We start from the raw sequence: 19,409 nt of genomic DNA, 5'->3' as shown, positions 1-19,409 counted from the left end.
GCTGCACGGAGCGGGGACTCGGCGCACGGAGCAGGGACCCGCTGCTCGGCGCGGACGCGTCTCCCGCCCGCCGCCCGCTGGGAGCCCGCACACAAAGCTCCAGTCCCCCCCCCCTGGCTGTGAGCCGTCTTCTTGCCGGCAGCTTCACTCACCCTCCCCACCAACGATTCGGCTTGCTCCTGGTGCCTCTGGTGTGGAGGCCTGGCTCAGGGGACTGGCGGCGCCATTTTGGTTGTGGGCAATCTGCCCACACTGCAGAAAATAAAAATAAAAATAAACGGGCTGTGGGGATTCGGGGCCCCGATCCCTTACACACGCCCCCCCCCACACTGCCTTGGGGGCGTGGCCTGGTGACCGACTTGACGGGTGGCGCTTCCCGCTGGCTCCCGGGGACCTGGGAGTTCTTGATTTGCTCCGCCTGCACTGCGGACGCTAGCTGAACAGGGAGACCCTGCCAAAACCGGGCCAGGAGCCTCAGAACCCAGGCGGTGACCATCTTGGACCGCGAGTGTCCGAAAAATAAATAAATAAAGTATTAAAAAAAAAAAAAAAAAAGCAACGGTGCTCCGGAAGTGGGGTCCCTCGGGACTCAGGTGAGCCTCACCCGCCGCCCCGACCTGCATGACCAGAGAGCCTACGTCCGCTGCCTTCCATCATACTCTCCGCGGTTGCAGAGACCCTCTAACCTCTATATTTTCTCTACTTGCTGTCTGGCGCATAAACACCGCCATGCACTGCCCTGGACTTTTGTTCTCTACTACTCTACCAAGGGGCACTTGATGGCAATCTGATACCAGGCCACGGGGGGATGGTCGCCTCCTAAGAGCCATGTTGCCAAACGTATCCTGCTGATCCTGACACATCTTGAGCTACTTGCAAACACCTTCCACACTGTTCCTCTCTAGAATATGAGACGTGCCTCGAAATCCTCTAGACGGAGCAAAAACAACCAACCTCGGAAAGTCACGAGGTCTCAAGCAGACCTGAGGCCGTTCCTCCATCCCACGATTTCCCCACAGATGGAGAACCGCTCCTCTCCCCGCTCCCAGACCTCCCCCTCTGCTTCTCCGACTTCGAATCCAGCTGGGGAGATGGCTGACCCCTCGGTAGCTAGTAGTCAAGAACTCCGGGATATCCTAACCTTCATGAGGTCCCTTCCCACAAAACAAGACCTACAGGACACTATCAGGAACGAGCTCGCTTCCATCAAAAGCGACATTTCCCACCTATCCGACCGAGTGGTTACTCTAGAGGAAGACCAAGTAGCCAGTGCTTCCTGTATGTCCCAGCTGAGGGATTCTGTCCTCGCTCAATCCAAAGAAATCCGGGCTTTGCAGTCCAGAATGACGGATATCGACAACAGGGGCAGACGGAACAACATCAGAGTCCGTGGTCTCCCGGAGGAGGTTTCCCAGTCTGGTCTAGTAGATGCCCTATCCAAGATATTTAACAAACTCTTGGGAGCAAATTCGGATAATGTCATCACCTTCGACAGAGCCCACAGAGCCCTTAGACCGAGGGGCCTAGCCACTGACCAACCTCGTGACGTCATATGCCGACTCCATTACTTCGCCCAAAAGGAGGAGATCATGTTCAAAGCCAGGCAACTTGATAATATCGACTTCAATGGCTGCACTATAAGCCTCTTCCAAGACCTTTCCTGGTACACACTACAGCAGCGGAAATCCCTAAAACCCCTGACAGACGAGCTGCGGAAACGTCAACTTCGCTACCGTTGGGGATTTCCATTTCACATTCAAGTCTGCTCCTCCGGGAAATGGTACACCCTATCTTCCCACACAGGCCTGACTCCGTTTTGCACCTCCCTAGGCCTTCCTCCATTGTCCATTCCGGACTGGGAGTTTCCTCTTCCGGATATACCCCCTCATAACCGGGCTTCCAACGAGCGACCATGGCAAGAGGTTCGAGGTACTGGGAAGAGACCCCAGTCTAATACATCTCCTTCCAAAACCGATTAGCTATAATGGACCCATCTGACTGATATTGTTTTTCCCCTCCTACAGACTTTCTTGCTGTTAATGCATTGTTAGAGGGTAAATTTTTCCTCTCATAGGGTCCACAACCAAGTTACATATCGTTCCCTAGTTATTTACAGAGGTTTTTGATAGATGGTTAATATTCGTGATTGGGCTGGCCGGCGAGGGGAGGGGGCGGAGGCTTTGGCTGCTGCCCTTGCCCCCCCCCCCCCCCCCTCTGGCCATCTCCCTTCTTATTTCTTTCTCTTCCCCCCTTTTCACTGTGTCAGTTTAAATATGTTATTGCTGTTATCATGGTTCGGGTTGCGACCCATCCCCCATTCCCCCATACAACACCCGCCTCTGGCTACATGCCGGCAGGGAGACTGATGAGATTACGGTTCGGTCTCTCTCCTGCGGGTTTTTTGCTGATGTTATTACATTGTTTTTGTATTTCTTTCTCTTTTATCTCTTTTTCCATGCTTGCTCTTCCTTCTCTCTTTTCCCCCTCCTTCCACTTCAAGGTTTCTAGGAAAATGTTCTACTTAAACCCACCATGAGTTCCCCAGGGAAGATTAAAGTGCTGTCCCTTAATGCACGAGGTCTCAACTCACCGGAGAAGAGATCTAGCCTTTTACGTCTGTTAAGATCTGAGAGAACAGATGTTGCACTAGTGCAGGAGACCCATTTCAAGGTTGGAATCCGTAATCCTTCCATCACCAATCGCTATTTCCCAGTAGCGTTTTATAGCAACACCCCAGGCAGCAAATCCAAAGGGGTGGCTATTGTTTTCTCCAGAGACGTACGTATCTCAGACGTTGTTATACACAGAGTAGTACCGGGAAGGTTCCTTGTTTTGACCTGTAAGATCTCTGAGCAAATATTTACTTTTGCGGTGATCTACGCCCCAAACCAGGCCCAGCTATCCTTCTTTAACTCCTACCTCCCGAAACTAGATTCTCTGTTACAAGGTATTGCGGTTGTAGGTGGTGACTTTAACTGGACATTAGACCCCAATACCGACACCTCAACTCAAGCCTCCAGATTTGTGGCATCTAAATACCGCCGTGTTAAACACCTACTTCACACACGGCAACTAGCCGACTCTTGGAGAACCCTTAATCCTTCAGGACGCGATTACTCCTTTTATTCACACCCCCATAAGGTTTATTCCCGCATTGACTACTTATTCCTTAGCCATAGACACCTCCCACTTCTTATAGATGCCACCATTGGCTCTATCACATGGTCTGACCATGCCCCGGTGACTTTGACCTTGACCCTCCATCACGGCTCTCATAAACAATGGACCTGGAGACTCAATGAGTCTCTTCTATATGACACACTCTGTAAAGAAACCTTAGACAAGACTCTAGACGACTACATTGCCACAAACGTCACGGATGATGTCTCCCACCTGACCGTGTGGGAGGCGCATAAATGTGTCCTTCGCGGGAAGCTGATACAACTGGGCACCCACAAAAAGAAACAGAGGCAGACTCTGATCTTAGGCCTTTTACATAAAATCCACACCCTTGAGACAGCCCACAAAGTATCACTGTCAGATGTGACCCTAGTAGAGCTATCAGAAGCTCGCGCCCAGCTGAATAAACTTCTCTCTAACAATATAATTCACTCCATCCGTAAATGTAAACAGAAGTATTACCAGTGGGGCAATAAACCTGGTCGAGTCCTGGCTCATGCTATACAAGCCCAACACTCAGCTTCATTTATTAGCTCGGTGAAAGACGCCAGAGGGACCCCCAAATTTAAATCACCTGAGATTGGGGCATGCTTCGCACAATTCTACACCTTGCTCTACAATCTAGAGAACGCTTCCCCTGCTGTAGATCCCCTCCTCTTCCACCAAAAAATAAGAGACTATCTAAAGTCCATCGATTACCCTGTTCTCCCAACCTCGGAGCTAAATATACTGGAAGCTCCTTTCACCACCCAAGAGTTAAACCGGGCCATCTCCTCTATGAAGTCGGGGAAAAGTCCTGGCCCTGACGGCTTCACTATAGCATACTACAAGGTGTTTAAAGATAAATTATTCCCTCTCCTTCTCCGTGCATTCAACTCAATTACATCTGGCTCCCACTTCTCCCGTGACTCATTGGAGGCCCACGTGTCGGTTATACCGAAACAGGGCAAAGATCCTTTGGCCTGCTCCAGCTACAGACCCATCTCCCTTCTCAACGTAGATCTTAAAATTTACGCAAAGATTCTGGCGAACAGACTTAACGTGCTGATCCCTCTCCTAGTCCATAGTGACCAGGTGGGTTTTGTCTTGGGCCGAGAGGCCAAAGACAACACTACCAAAATTCTCAACCTCATTCACCTAGCTTCCCACAGTACTACCCCTACCATCCTACTCTCCACTGACGCCGAAAAGGCATTTGATAGGGTCAGTTGGAAATTTATGGAAACCATCTTGGAGCACATAGGCTTGGGTCATAATGCACTCGCCTGGATAATGGCCCTATATGACTCCCCGACGGCAAGGGTTCGCGTAAACGGTACCCTATCAGACCCATTCCCCATAAGCAACGGCACCAGACAGGGCTGCCCACTATCTCCTTTGATCTTCGTGCTATGTATTGAGGCATTAGCCAGGTCTATTCGGGCAAATCAGGCTATCAAAGGTTTCACCGTAGGTGATAGTGAATATAAGCTCGCCTTGTTTGCCGACGACCTCCTGGCCATAATTTCACATCCCACTGACTCCCTCCCACACCTAATGAAAGAACTTGATCTATTTGGACATCTTTCCAACTTTAAAATTAACTATAATAAATCTAGTGCCCTTAACATTTCTGCTCCTATAGACTCCGTCGCAGCCCTTAAACGCTCTTTTCCTTTCGCGTGGCAATCTTCCCACATAACATACCTTGGTGTTAAATTGAGCGCCAACGAATCCCAATTGTTCCCTTTAAATTACTTACCCCTACTACACACGATTCGGAATGACTACTCCAGATGGAACGTGAAACTTTTATCCTGGTTCGGAAGAATAAATGTAGTTAAGATGAACACCCTCCCTAAATTATTATATTTGATGCAGACCCTTCCGATCCGCATCCCGGAGACCTGGTTTCGATCAATCTCACTCTTGATTCGACAATTTGTCTGGCAACGTAGGAGACCTAGGATTCGTAGCTCCCAATTGACAAAGCCGATTGTAAGTGGCGGCCTTAAGCTTCCTGACATAAAAAATTATTACCATGCCATCCTTTTGAATAGAATCATAGATTGGACAAGATACCGGGAACTTAAACAATGGGTGAAGTTGGAGGGCCTATACATACAACAATTCCCAGAAATATTTCCCTGGCTCCCCGCCCTCCCAAAACTGCTCCTCCCCCACCCCACCATTACTCCTACACTTACTACGTGGAAATCATTGCGCACATTACCTTACATCTCTTCTAAATTCAGCCCCCTGACGTCCTTTCTGGCCAACCCTGAATTTGCACCAGGAATCAACCCAGCCCACTTTTCACATTGGGCTTCAGCAGGTTTGTTCAGGGTCGGCCAGATGGTGTCATCAACTGGAGTCAAGCAATTCTCAGAACTCAAGGCAAAGTGGGACATCCCCCAACAGGACTTTTGGAAATTCCTGCAAATAAGACATTTCCTAATATCCAACTCTAGACTCCAAAACGCCGCCAGAGAGATGACCCTTTTTGAGAAACTTTGCGTTGCCGTACATGACCCAACCCACACTATTTCCGCGCTTTACAAAATTGCCTGCCACTCCCAACCTACAGACACTCCATCCTTTGCTGTGACATGGGAGAGAGACCTGGGCATCTCTCTGTCGTGTAGAGACTGGGAAAAAATATGCTTAAAAACCCATACAAGCTCTGTTTGTGTCCAAATAAGAGAGACTCAATATAAAGTCATGACGAGATGGTACAGACACCCCTCTCTCCTCCATGCTATGTACCCATCCTCGTCAGCTCTGTGTTGGCGATGCTCCTCTTCATATGGCACTCTTTTACATATCTGGTGGACATGCTCACTAATCCAACCCTTTTGGCAGGAAGTTATACGCATCTCTCAGATCATTCTCAAGACCCAAACCCCTCATGACCCAGCTTTCTGGCTTATCAACCACTCTACAATCCCAATATCTCAACACAAACACTCCCTGCTACGACACTTAAGCAATGCAGCACGTGCGGCTATCCCGGCCAGGTGGAGATCCCACAACCCTCCTACGTGTCGTACATGGTTCACTAAATTGAATTATTTTATGAGAATGGAAGACTTGTTCCTCACATCGATAGGCAAATCTCGTGAATTCGAATCCACATGGTCCCCCTGGTTGGAATACAAAGCCTCCCAGGCTTACTTAGCCACTCCCCTGGATGATAACTGAAATCTTAATTTTTTACATTCCATTGACTTGTTAAGTGGTAACCCCCCCCCCCCCCCCTACCCCAACTTCTACAACCCCATCTTTCCTTTTCTCACCCTCTCCTACTTCTCACTTCTCTCTATTTCTATCTTATTGCCATCGGGCGCTCCTATTCTTCTACTCTCTTTTTCAATTAATCTATATAAGCATTGCATATGAAAACACTTTTACCTAAGGTAGAACAACCCCATTTTTTTTAAATATTACTTGGTATATTCTACCCCTATTGCATCCATCCATCTCTGGAGCTGAATACCCTCCCTTTGACATCTGTACGACTAGACTTGTAATTATTATTATACACTGTTGATATGGATGTTTTTCTACCTGTATATATATGGGTGTTTTCCCCTTCTTCTGTTTATACATTGAAAATCCTTAATAAAAACCTGATTAAACAAAAAAAAACTATTATATAAATGGTGGGGGTGAGAGAAAATTGTTAAATATATTATACATATAGAGGGGCAGATAATTAAATATAGTATATAAGGGGTGATAGGGGAAATCATTAAATAAATTATATTAGGGGTGGGGGTGAGGGGGGGGTGAAAAAATCATGAAATATATTATATATATTATATAAGAGGTGGGGGAGACAATCATTAAATATATTCTAAAATGGCTACGGGTGAGGGGAGAGAAAAGATTATTAAAAATATCAATTGAAGGGGGTAATATCATTAAATATATTATACTAGTTAACAGCCCATCAAAATGATGGAACATCATAACAGTAATGTCAGCACCATCGGCTGTGTGCACTTAAAAGAATCAAATTGCTCCATTGGGCACCATCTTGTGACCCCCGGCGCTCAAAACACTTGAATTTCCACCACAGAGGTGAGGAGCAGCATCAACCTTTTATTATATAGGATAAGGGGTTAGGGTGAGAGGGGAGAAGCTCATTATATCTATTATATAAGTGATGGAGCTCTACAGCTTGCATTTGGAATATATCCAGAGACAAAATATCTCCCAACCCAGCCCCTTTGCTCTTCACAAGATCTGCATCTCTCATCCACACTCATTACTTGCTCCCATGCATGATTACATGAATTTCTTCGGGCTGCACCCACTCTGTGGAATGCCCTACCATGTACATTAAGACTGTCCTCTAGTCTTCAAACCTTCAAGTGTTCCCTGAAAACTCACCTATTCAGACAAGCTTATCAAATTCCAGAACCGCTCACATTACCTTCATAGCTTTCATATCCAAGTATATCCCCACAGTACAGTCCACACATGTCCCCCACATGTTTAATTCATCACTCTGCCTTCCTCCTGACCCTGGTTCATCACTGCTGTGATGTGATATCATGCAGCCCACCAATAACCTTTGCAATCTGGTGGACAACTATGCACCTATCCTTGTGTATCAATGCCTATTTCCCCATAGATTGTTAACTTACGAGAAGGGCCCTCCTATCTCTATGACTGTTTGTTGTTACCCAGCTTTGTCTTCTAATTGTGTCCAGTTGTAAAGCGCAATGGAATTTGCTGCGCTATATAAGAAACTTAATAATAATAATAATGTTCTGGAAATTATGTATTGCATTGACTTGTTGCATCTGATGTAAATATAAATGCTGTTTTCATAATAAGTGCAGAGAGTGATGCCTTTTGTTCCTTGGGTGACACTGAAGTTGTACAGTGGCCAAGTCAATCACCCGATCTCACCCTGATCAAAGATGTATTTCAGTTGCTGAAGACAACACTAAAGGTAGAAAGGCCACAAACAAGCAACAACTGAAGACAACTGCAGCAAAGGCCTGAGAAAGCACAGCAAAGGAAGAATCATCGCAGCATTTGGTGATGTCCATGGGTTATAGATGCCAAAGGATTAAAAATTAACATTTTATTTATGATTATGTTCATTTGTCCAATTACAATGAAAATAGGGGAATGTATAAAAAAAGGGCTGCAATTCCTAAACGTTACATACACTAACTGACCCCTCAAATTAATTCTGAAAGTCTGCACTTCAGTTGTATCCCCATTGTTTAAGCTCAAATCCATTGTGGTGAGTTACCGAGCCAAAATTATGATAACTGTGTCACCAAATATATATAGACACTGTGTGACATTGTGCACATGCATCTAAACCACAGTGCGCATGTGCAGTGAGTGAACTGCAATCTATAATAACTAGCATTTGGGGGTGGGAATGGGGAGTGGTCGGGTAAATGCAGGCGTGTCATGACTGTTCAGACAGCATTTTCTAAGTGTGAATAAATTAGCAGTTGTGATCTTACTTTCTGCTGCAGAGCCCTCTGAGTCCAGGAGAGCAACTCAGCCTACATATGACCCTCCGACATGTCCCGATTTGTCAGTGGTAACGATGTATCAACACTTGTACACTGTCGGATGGAAATGATGCAACTGCAGTGGGCGTCCCTATGCTCAGGGTACCTTCTGCCCATATTAACATATAATCACAATTATGTACAGCAAAAGATAGCAACAGCAAGAACAACCATGCCTGAATGAACCTCATTGGTAGTTACAATGTCAACAGCACACTTTAGTGCTACATTTAGGTTTATAGTTAGGTTTTGCAGTTACAGTAGGTCTAGGGTTAGTATAAAGCTAAAATAGTGAGAAATGCTATGTCGACATTCTGAATGTTGACATACACAATGTCAACATAATGGACTTGCTGATTTCATGACCATGTCAACATTTCTATATATCGACATGTTACATTGACGTCATGTTCATGTCTACATTATGACTATTGACATTCAGAACATATCGACATTCACACTGTTGGCATTCTAAATATTGACATAACATGCCACACCCTGCACTACAAGCCTTTTGGTCTCAACATCTAGGTCTGCCACATTCACTGTGACCGCTGAATGCTAGGACCCTGAGAACCCCAGTAATTATCAGCAGACTGGTGACTGAAGCACTTTGGAGGAGAGAGACAGAAGCCCCATACACACTAGCCGAGCCCCCACTGATGCCAATATTGGCATCATGCATACACACTTCCAGATGCCAGCGGGGAAGGAAGCAATGGCGGAGGGAGGGCGACGTGGGGAACGACACCCATGCTGCATCTGTATCATAGCTGTCAATAACAAGGACCTCCCTCATCTTTACATGTTCATTGATTATGAGTGTACACACTAGACTAGGCGATATTGTGAACAATATCGCTCAGAAATCCCTTTGTGTATGGGGCTCAGTGTGTATGGGGCTAGAGGCTGCAGCAAGTGCCACGGTGGTGATGTCAGACACAAGTGGCCGATGTTTTCATTCTGTGCATGCACCCGAATCATATTGCACATGCGTCCCGATGGTTACCACTATGTCAGCACCAGCAACTGCATCTTTTGTCAGTTACACTGGCATTGGTGGCCATGTTCAGTCAGACATTCTGAACCACCATGGGGGTAGTGCAATGTTCGATGGTGTGAACGATGTGCATCCAATAGTGAGTCTGTTTATGCACAGTGGTGGATTCGTGCAGCAAGTGTTGGGCATCTCAGTAGGAAGCCCATTGGCTTTGGCAATGGCACAATGCACAAAGATGAAGTTGCAGCTGCAACTGCCTCACCTTCTGAATCTTTCCCTAATAAACATGCTATTTATATTCCTGTGATTGTGTTCTCTTTAAGGATTTTCTTTTCTTCATGGTTACATGCAGTACTGTACCTTGCAGCTACACAAACATTACTTAGTATTTCTTCCCTTCTTACTTTCCTTCATTTCCAACCATAAATGTAAAATGTTTGGTGACATGGCACTATTTGGTATTGCATATGCTTATTGTATGTATTCTTTCCATTTGCTCAATAAAATGTAAATAATCTAAAAACTTGACATCAGAATCAAGAATAACTTGATTAAATGTATGTACCATGGATTATAATATTTAGTGTTCTATACCGATAATAAAATCTAAATTGAAAGGACATAAATATTCATAAGAACAGTGTACATGCCAGCTGGCTCAAATGTATTCTGGAAAAATAGCAATAACACGGAACTTCTCAATATCAATTCAAGCTCCAAAAAACAGATAAGAAGACCAGTGAGTTCCTTAGGAGCTAAAGAGAGCCATATACTGTATACTGTAGTGGTTGCTGTAGGGTTAGGGTAGAGGAATGAATCCATTGTCTGCAGTAGCATATTCATTATAACAAATTCACATGTAAGGTCTACTTGTTATGAATTGTAAATTCAATTACCAACAGAAAAATCATTTATCTGGTAATATATGCCATCCTCCCATGCAATTAGCAGAAAATTATTTGAAAGGCTGTAGCTTTTTAATTATGGTTCCTGTAATTGCACTTGTAATCAGTTCAATCAACCTAATCATGGAGACAATGTTGCTACAGAGCAAGACAACATCCATAACCAAAAACCTTCTCAATAGTCAGTGTGGGAAAAGATTGACAATAAAAGTGAATCTGTTGGATGACCTGGCTCATGTCATTCAATGATTGCAGCAGCGGCATAGCTTCATATTGTGAAAATAGAAATAGTTTCTGTTGATCGATCAACTCAAAAATAGTTTTTACTACTTTTTCAAATATATGTTATGTTCATGAATAAAAAAACAACCATTCAGTTTATAATGATAATTTATTTAATTGTGGTTAGTAAAATACAGTAGTCCCCTTTCTTATTTAAATACAAGACATCCAATCAGAACTGATAACTGTAAAGCACTTTAAATGTATAGAAATACAGAAAGTGTATGTTTGTGACACAAGCACATTGTTTTCCGCTTGGGTGAAACAACAATTTTTATTATTATTATTATTATTATTATTATTATTATTCAATCACTGTACTGACAGACAAACTGTATGGGCAGATAAACCAATGAACTGTTGAAATTTGTTTTATGTACAAGGAAATGTATTCTTGAAGTTTTATTTGTATTTTAACAATAAAATTGTATTATAATATCTTGGGTGTCATCATTTGAGGTATATAGAACATCCTTAGTTCACATCCATATAGGTAATATCCGTTGAACATCAGAGCGCACCCCAAAAACAACTATTTGTATTAATTTCTACAGGCCTATTGGCAAGAGGCCTAATTTGGGGGAAGCTGCTCATAAATAGTATATTAATTAATGATAACTACTCCATCATAAAAATTGATTGGGGTCCACTACACTATTAAGACTAGCGCATAGGGAAAATGTACTATTATATATATATATATATACCAGAGGGTCATGCAATAACCATAGTAAGCTCACTCACCTCAGTACATAGATAAATAAATTATGAAGCTTTGGTTGATGGATTGATCAATGCATTTAAGCCTGCAGCCCAACATCAAGGGACTCCATCTCACGGCAAGTCCTGCTCTATTATCCAGATTTCTGAGAACCTGGCAACTGCTATAAGATCAAAGTCCAACTGAAAATGTGCTAGCTGGTGTAAAGCTCAGCTGCCAACCAACTCATGGTTTTTAAAGGTGAGACAGTCACCAACACAACTTCTGAATTACCACCAAGGAAGCAGCTGACACAGGTTTAAAGTAATGTTGCTTTCACATTGCTGTAGCGGGTCGCACCCGGGACTTCTACACAGGTCCTTCCTGGGTGCAACCTGATTAAGACCCCTTTCAGACTGGTGGCCCAGACATGGCATATTGCTGTGTTGATGATGTCACTGTGTCACATGTGGAGAGAGAGCTTGGAAATCGGATGATCTCCACGCGCCGCCTGATCCTATAGTGGGAACAGGTAGCTTGTCGCATCGACCCGGGAACCCGTTCACACCGCACAGTGAACCAGACCTGAACCATGTTTAACCTTGCTGGGTCGCTCGACCCAGGATATTTCCCCTGGCCCCTTTCACGCTGCACAAAAATCTTGGTTATTGCACGTTCACATGCAATAACAAATATATTTAAAGATTCAAACAAATAGTTACATGACACAAGGTCAAAAGCCCTTTCAGCATTGAATGATAAAATTAACTTAGGATCTGGGGTTCCAGAAGAATGGACCCATTGCTCCTCTGCAACCACCACAATGTTGCCCACAGAGTGATGTCCCCAAATAAATTCTATTTGAGCTACATCAAAAGTAGAAGGGAGCACCAACTTAATCCTTTCCACTACGATTTTAGTCAACAATTAAAAGTGAAATGGGCCTGTAAGAACCTGGCAATTCTAGATCTCTGTTTGGTTTGGGAAGAATTTTGATAATGGCATCAATAAAGTATTTTAGAGAACAAGAGGATAGTGTTAAAGCTGTCGGTGAGAGAATCACAGATTCTAGAAGGAAAAAAAAGACCATCAGGACCTGGGTCTTTCATCAATTCAAGCTCCAAAAAACAGATAAGAAGACCAGTGAGTTCCTTAGGAGCTAAAGAGAGCCATATACTGTATACTGTAGTGGTTGCTGTAGGGTTAGGGTAGAGGAATGAATCCATTGTCTGCAGTAGCATCTTCATTATAACAAATTCACATGTAAGATCTACTTGTTATGAATTGTAAATTCAATTACCAACAGAAAAATCATTTATCTGGTAATATATGCCATCCTCCCATGCAATTAGCAGAAAATTATTTGAAAGGCTGTAGCTTCTTAATTATGGTTCCTGTAATTGCACTTGTAATCAGTTCAATCAACATAATCATGGAGACAATGTTGCTACAGAGCAAGACAACATCCATAACCAAAAACCTTCTCAATAGTCAGTGTGGGAAAAGATTGACAATAAAAGTGAATCTGTTGGATGACCTGGCTCATGTCATTCAATGATTGCAGCAGCGGCATAGCTTCATATTATGAAAATAGAAATAGTTTCTGTTGATCGATCAACTCAAAAATAGTTTTTACTACTTTTCCAAATATATGTTATGTTCATGAATAAAAAAAACAACCATTCAGTTTATAATGATAATTTATTTAATTGTGGTTAGTAAAATACAGTAGTCCGCTTTCTTATTTAAATACAAGACATCCAATCAGAACTGATAACTGTAAAGGACTTTAAATGTATAGAAATACAGAAAGTGTATGTTTGTGACACAAGCACATTGTTTTCCGCTTGGGTGAAACAACAATTTTTATTATTATTATTATTATTATTATTATTCAATCACTGTACTGACAGACAAACTGTATGGGCAGATAAACCAATGAACTGTTGAAATTTGTTTTATGTACAAGGAAATGTATTCTTGAAGTTTTATTTGTATTTTAACAATAAAATTGTATTATAATATCTTGGGTGTCATCATTTGAGGTATACAGAACATCCTTAGTTCACATCCATATAGGTAATATCCGTTGAACATCAGAGCGCACCCCAAAAACAACTATTTGTATTAATTTCTACAGGCCTATTGGCAAGAGGCCTAATTTGGGGGAAGCTGCTCATAAATAGTATATTAATTAATGATTACTACTCCATCATAAAAATTGATTGGGGCCCACTACACTATTAAGACTAGCGCATAGGGAAAATGTACTATTATATATATCCAATGATCAGACCGGCACTCCAATGAATGAAGTAATCAGCTGGTGCCCTCACATATACCTCCGTATATACATACAATCTCTGCTGGTGCGGCACTCGGCTTAGGAAAAATTCCAGTAGACTGGCGTGTATAACAACGTTTCAGTGCTCCTTTTTATTGCACTATCATCAGGTTAAAAACAAGATAACATATACATACCTTTTATATGATCAACACCCATGTGAGACGCCGGTTCGGAAAACCCGCCCAGGGTCCCGTTCCGGAAACAATAACGTGTGACGTCAGCGCGTTTGCGCTCACCAACCATCACCATAACAACACATAAACAAAAAGAACAGACCTGCATCGGAAACAAGTTCATATTATTTTAGGAAACAATGCAATTAAAGATTCATAAATAAAACAGAAACTGACTTTACATCAGAAAAAGTTCATGGTATTATAAGAAACAATACCATTATATACTTATAAATGAGTTATAAACAAAAACTGACTAATTGAAACAAGCAAAGCTTATATATTCATTAAGACCACGAAGTGATAATACACCAAGCCGATGTATCCATTGTGTCTCTCTCTGAAGTAATACTCTATTACGGTCACCTCCTCTGATAGGTTTCTGTACATAATCTATCATTCTATATCTCAGACTTGAGATGCTATGTCTGAGTTCAGCAAAATGGCGAGCCACCGGATGTTCAGATTTTTTATCGGACAATAAAGCAGCTCTAATAGATGAACGATGCATTGACATGCAATCTTTAAACCTACATTGGGTCTTGCCTATGTATGAGAGGCCGCAAGGACAAATAATTTGGTAAATTACATAGGTGGAGTTACATGTAAGGTGATGTTTAATGTAATACTTTTTGCCAGTATGAGGATGAAAAAATATATCTCCAGCAATCAAAAAGGAACATGTGGTACAACCACATTTAAAACATCCATTTTTCTTTTTAGATAAAAAATGTGGGGTAGATTCTATAGAGTAATTACCAATGTCAGATTTTACGAGTATGTCTCTTAAATTGCGGCCCCTGCTATAACAGGGCATTAAATGAAAATCTTGAAAAGGCAGATTCTTATCAGTCTGTAAGATGTTCCAATGTTTTTTGACTGCTTTATTAACTTTAATTGACTGGGTGTTAAATTGATTAACCATTGGGATTATTTTAGGAGTAGTAGAATTCCTTTGTTTATATAACAGGGCTTCCCTATTCATACCCATAACACAGTTCTTTGTAGTAAGGAGATCTAATTTAGAATATCCTCGTTGAATCAATTTAATTATCATATCATCAATTTGAGTATTAGCCATCACAGAATCTGTGTTGATTCTGCGGATACGCAACATCTGTGAATAAGGTAAGGATTTTTTGAGGCTGGTAGGATGACAACTACTGTATTGTAATAATGTATTACGATCAGTAGTCTTACTAAACACTGACGTGGAGAACTGCCCTCCACACTTCCTAATATCCACATCAAGAAAATCAATCTGTTGATCACTGACTCTTAATGTAAATTTAATTGGACATTCCGATTTGTTATGTAGTTCAATCAATGAACAAAATTCCTCCTTACTACCTCCCCACAAGATAAACAGATCATCAATAAATCTTGTGTACAATAACATCTTTGATGAGACTGCCGGATCTGTGAAAAATATCCTCTGTTCGACATAAAACATGAATATATTGGCAAATGCCGGTGCTACCGATGATCCCATTGAGCAACCGCTCAATTGGATATAATATTTCCTGTCGAACAGAAAATAATTTCTGGTAAGAATGAATTCCAACAGTAGTAGGCAAAACTCAATAAATTTCATATCATACATATTGCATTGTATCAAAAATTCCTTAACAGCATGCATGCCCTCATTATGCAGTATCACAGTGTGTAGGCTAACAACATCAGCACAAATCATTAAGGACTCGTCTGTAACACCCTGGGCTGAGGATAATTTATTTAGAAACATGGTAGTATCTAAAAGGAAGTTCTTGTGTCTTTGGACTAACGGTTGAAAGATAGAGTCGAGATAAATTGCAGCTGGTCGACTAAGGGAGCCTCGAGAGGACACAATGGGGCGACCGGGGGGTGGATTGATGCCTTTATGTATTTTGGGCAAAGTATATAGCAAAGGTGTGATGGGGTATTTAGGTAATAACGCCTCCATCAATTTATGCTCAATAACACCCTGATCAACTGCTTTTTTAAGTATGTCCTGTAGTTCTTTCTGGAACAGTTCAGTGGGATCTTTAGGTAATTCACGGTATGTTCTAGTGTCCGACAGCTGCCGTAAGATTTCCTCACGATAATCCTGACGGTCCTGTAGAACAATCCCTCCCCCCTTATCTGCTGGCCTAATAATCAGGTTGCTATTATCTGACAGATTCTTAATAGCAAGTCTTTCACCAGGGGTTAAATTAGAGTGTCCTCGGCTAGAGTTTTGAACAGTAGTTTTAACCTCCTCGTCCACAATACGCATGTAAGTCTTGAGACTGGGGTTATTAGTATTAGGCTCAAAATGAGACTTAGGTAAGATCTTTTTCAACTGATCAGGAATGATTTGCCTGGATTCAGTACTTGGTATTGATTCCGTTTTACTGAAAAACTCTTTTAATTTCAGATTCCTAAATAAATTGTGTTTTTCTTGTAGCCATTTAAATTCATCAAAATAGACAGTAGGTATGAACGATAACCCCTTTGATAGCACTGATATCTCTGAAGGAGATAAATCATATGACGAAAGATTAAATATTACTTCACTTTTTTCTCAGGAGGTTTTTTGCCAGGGGCCGTTCCTTTTGCTTTGGCCCCCCCGCCGGGTGAATTGGCGTTTTTTGAAGCCAATCTTGCACGTGTCTGTGTTCCAGACGGTGCGCCTCGTGTAGAAGAAGGTTCAGAATCGCTGTTGGTACTTGAATTATCTTGGGATGAGAATCCCTTCTGTGTTTTATTGGGATATGTGCGGCGGAAGAACGGACGTCGATTCTCTCCGCCTCTATTCCCAGAGATCCATTGGTACACTGTATGTTGGTCATAGTCCGACTGGACTTTAGCGAATTTGTCTTTTTTGAACCTTAGCAAATCACGACGGTAAAGTGCTATTTGGTTATTTAATTTAGACAACCAGTCCCCCTCGGGGTCCGTAGATAAAGCGGCCATATGTAGAGATTCAAATGTAGTAATTTTATCCTTCATGATGGACTGTTCCTTTTTGGAGAAATCAATGATTAATAACATTAGATCAAATGAACATTTGTTCATGATACCGATCCACTTTTTACAGAATTGTGGATCGTATTTACCAACTGTGGGGCCATTTTTCATCCTCAATCCCCTCGGAATGATTTTTGCTCGAAAATGGTCACTAAGAGAAATGGCATGAAATTGATAATCGACTTCTCTCTTTTTCATCTTTAGCAATTCCTTAAATAAGATATCATTAGACGCTATTTCAGGTTGGTCACTTAAGCCTACAGTTGCCACGATAGACTCAGCTTCCACATCAGAAAACCCAAACGTCTCACTGCCAGAAAACAATGCAGGATTAAATGGAAAGTCACTATTCACGGCAAGACTCTCTGCCATTATGCACAGAAACTCAATCAGTTCGAAAATAAATCAGTTGGTCACTAAACAGAGCTCTCAGTCATCTTGCTGTCAGTTCTGTTAAATGCGGTTGCCGTTCAATCACTTATGCATTAAGTGAAACAATAAACCAACAATATTCCTCCAGATGATGATAATATTAAAAGTTCCAATAAGATATCAGGTGCCTTGTCAATTAGAGTTGATGCTCAACCCACATAGATACAATGCTCAGACCGGCACTCCAATGAATGAAGTAATCAGCTGGTGCCCTCACATATACCTCCGTATATACATACAATCTCTGCTGGTGCGGCACTCGGCTTAGGAAAAATTCCAGTAGACTGGCGTGTATAACAACGTCTCAGTGCTCCTTTTTATTGCACTATCATCAGGTTAAAAACAAGATAACATATACATACCTTTTATATGATCAACACCCATGTGAGACGCCGGTTCGGAAAACCCACCCAGGGTCCCGTTCCGGAAACAATAACGTGTGACGTCAGCGCGTTTTCGCTCACCAACCATCACCATAACAACACATAAACAAAAAGAACAGACCTGCATCGGAAACAAGTTCATATTATTTTAGGAAACAATGCAATTAAAGATTCATAAATAAAACAGAAACTGACTTTACATCAGAAAAAGTTCATGGTATTATAAGAAACAATACCATTATATACTTATATATTGTTTCAATTAGTCAGTTTTTGTTTATAACTCATTTATAAGTATATAATGGTATTGTTTCTTATAATACCATGAACTTTTTCTGATGTAAAGTCAGTTTCTGTTTTATTTATGAATCTTTAATTGCATTGTTTCCTAAAATAATATGAACTTGTTTCCGATGCAGGTCTGCTCTTTTTGTTTATGTGTTGTTATGGTGATGGTTGGTGAGCGCAAACGCGCTGACGTCACACGTTATTGTTTCCGGAACGGGACCCTTGGCGGGTTTTCCGAACCGGCGTCTCACATGGGTGTTGATCATATAAAAGGTATGTATATGTTATCTTGTTTTTAACCTGATGATAGTGCAATAAAAAGGAGCACTGAAACGTTGTTATACACGCCAGTCTACTGGAATTTTTCCTAAGCCGAGTGCAGCACCAGCAGAGATTCTATTATATATATATATATATATATATATATATACCAGAGGGTCATGCAATAACCATAGTAAGCTCACTCACCTCAGTACATAGATAAATAAATTATGAAGCTTTGGTTGATGGATTGATCAATGCATTTAAGCCTGCAGCCCAACATCAAGGGACTCCATCTCACGGCAAGTCCTGCTCTATTATCCAGATTTCTGAGAACCTGGCAACTGCTATTAGATCAAAGTCCAACTGAAAATGTGCTAGCTGGTGTAAAGCTCAGCTGCCAACCAACTCATGGTTTTTAAAGGTGAGACAGTCACCAACACAACTTCTGAATTACCACCAAGGAAGCAGCTGACACAGGTTTAAAGTAATGTTGCTTTCACATTGCTGTAGCGGGTCGCACCTGGGACTTCTACACAGGTCCTTCCTGGGTGCAACCTGATTATGACCCCTTTCAGACTGGTGGCCCAGACATGGCATATTGCTGTGTTGATGATGTCACTGTGTCACATGTGGAGAGAGAGCTTGGAAATCGGATGATCTCCACGCGCCGCCTGATCCTATAGTGGGAACAGGTAGCTTGTCGCATCGACCCGGGAACCCGTTCACATCGCACAGTGAACCAGACCTGAACCATGTTTAACCTTGCTGGGTCGCTCGACCCAGGATATTTCACCTGGCCCCTTTCACGCTGCACAAAAATCTTGGTTATTGCACGTTCACATGCAATAACAAATATATTTAAAGATTCAAACAAATAGTTACATGACACAAGGTCAAAAGCCCTTTCAGCATTGAATGATAAAATTAACTTAGGATCTGGGG

This window comes from Pseudophryne corroboree, chromosome 2, assembly GCF_028390025.1.
Source record: "Pseudophryne corroboree isolate aPseCor3 chromosome 2, aPseCor3.hap2, whole genome shotgun sequence".
Lineage (NCBI taxonomy): Eukaryota > Metazoa > Chordata > Amphibia > Anura > Myobatrachidae > Pseudophryne > Pseudophryne corroboree.
Note: the sequence above shows the minus strand (reverse complement) of the source record.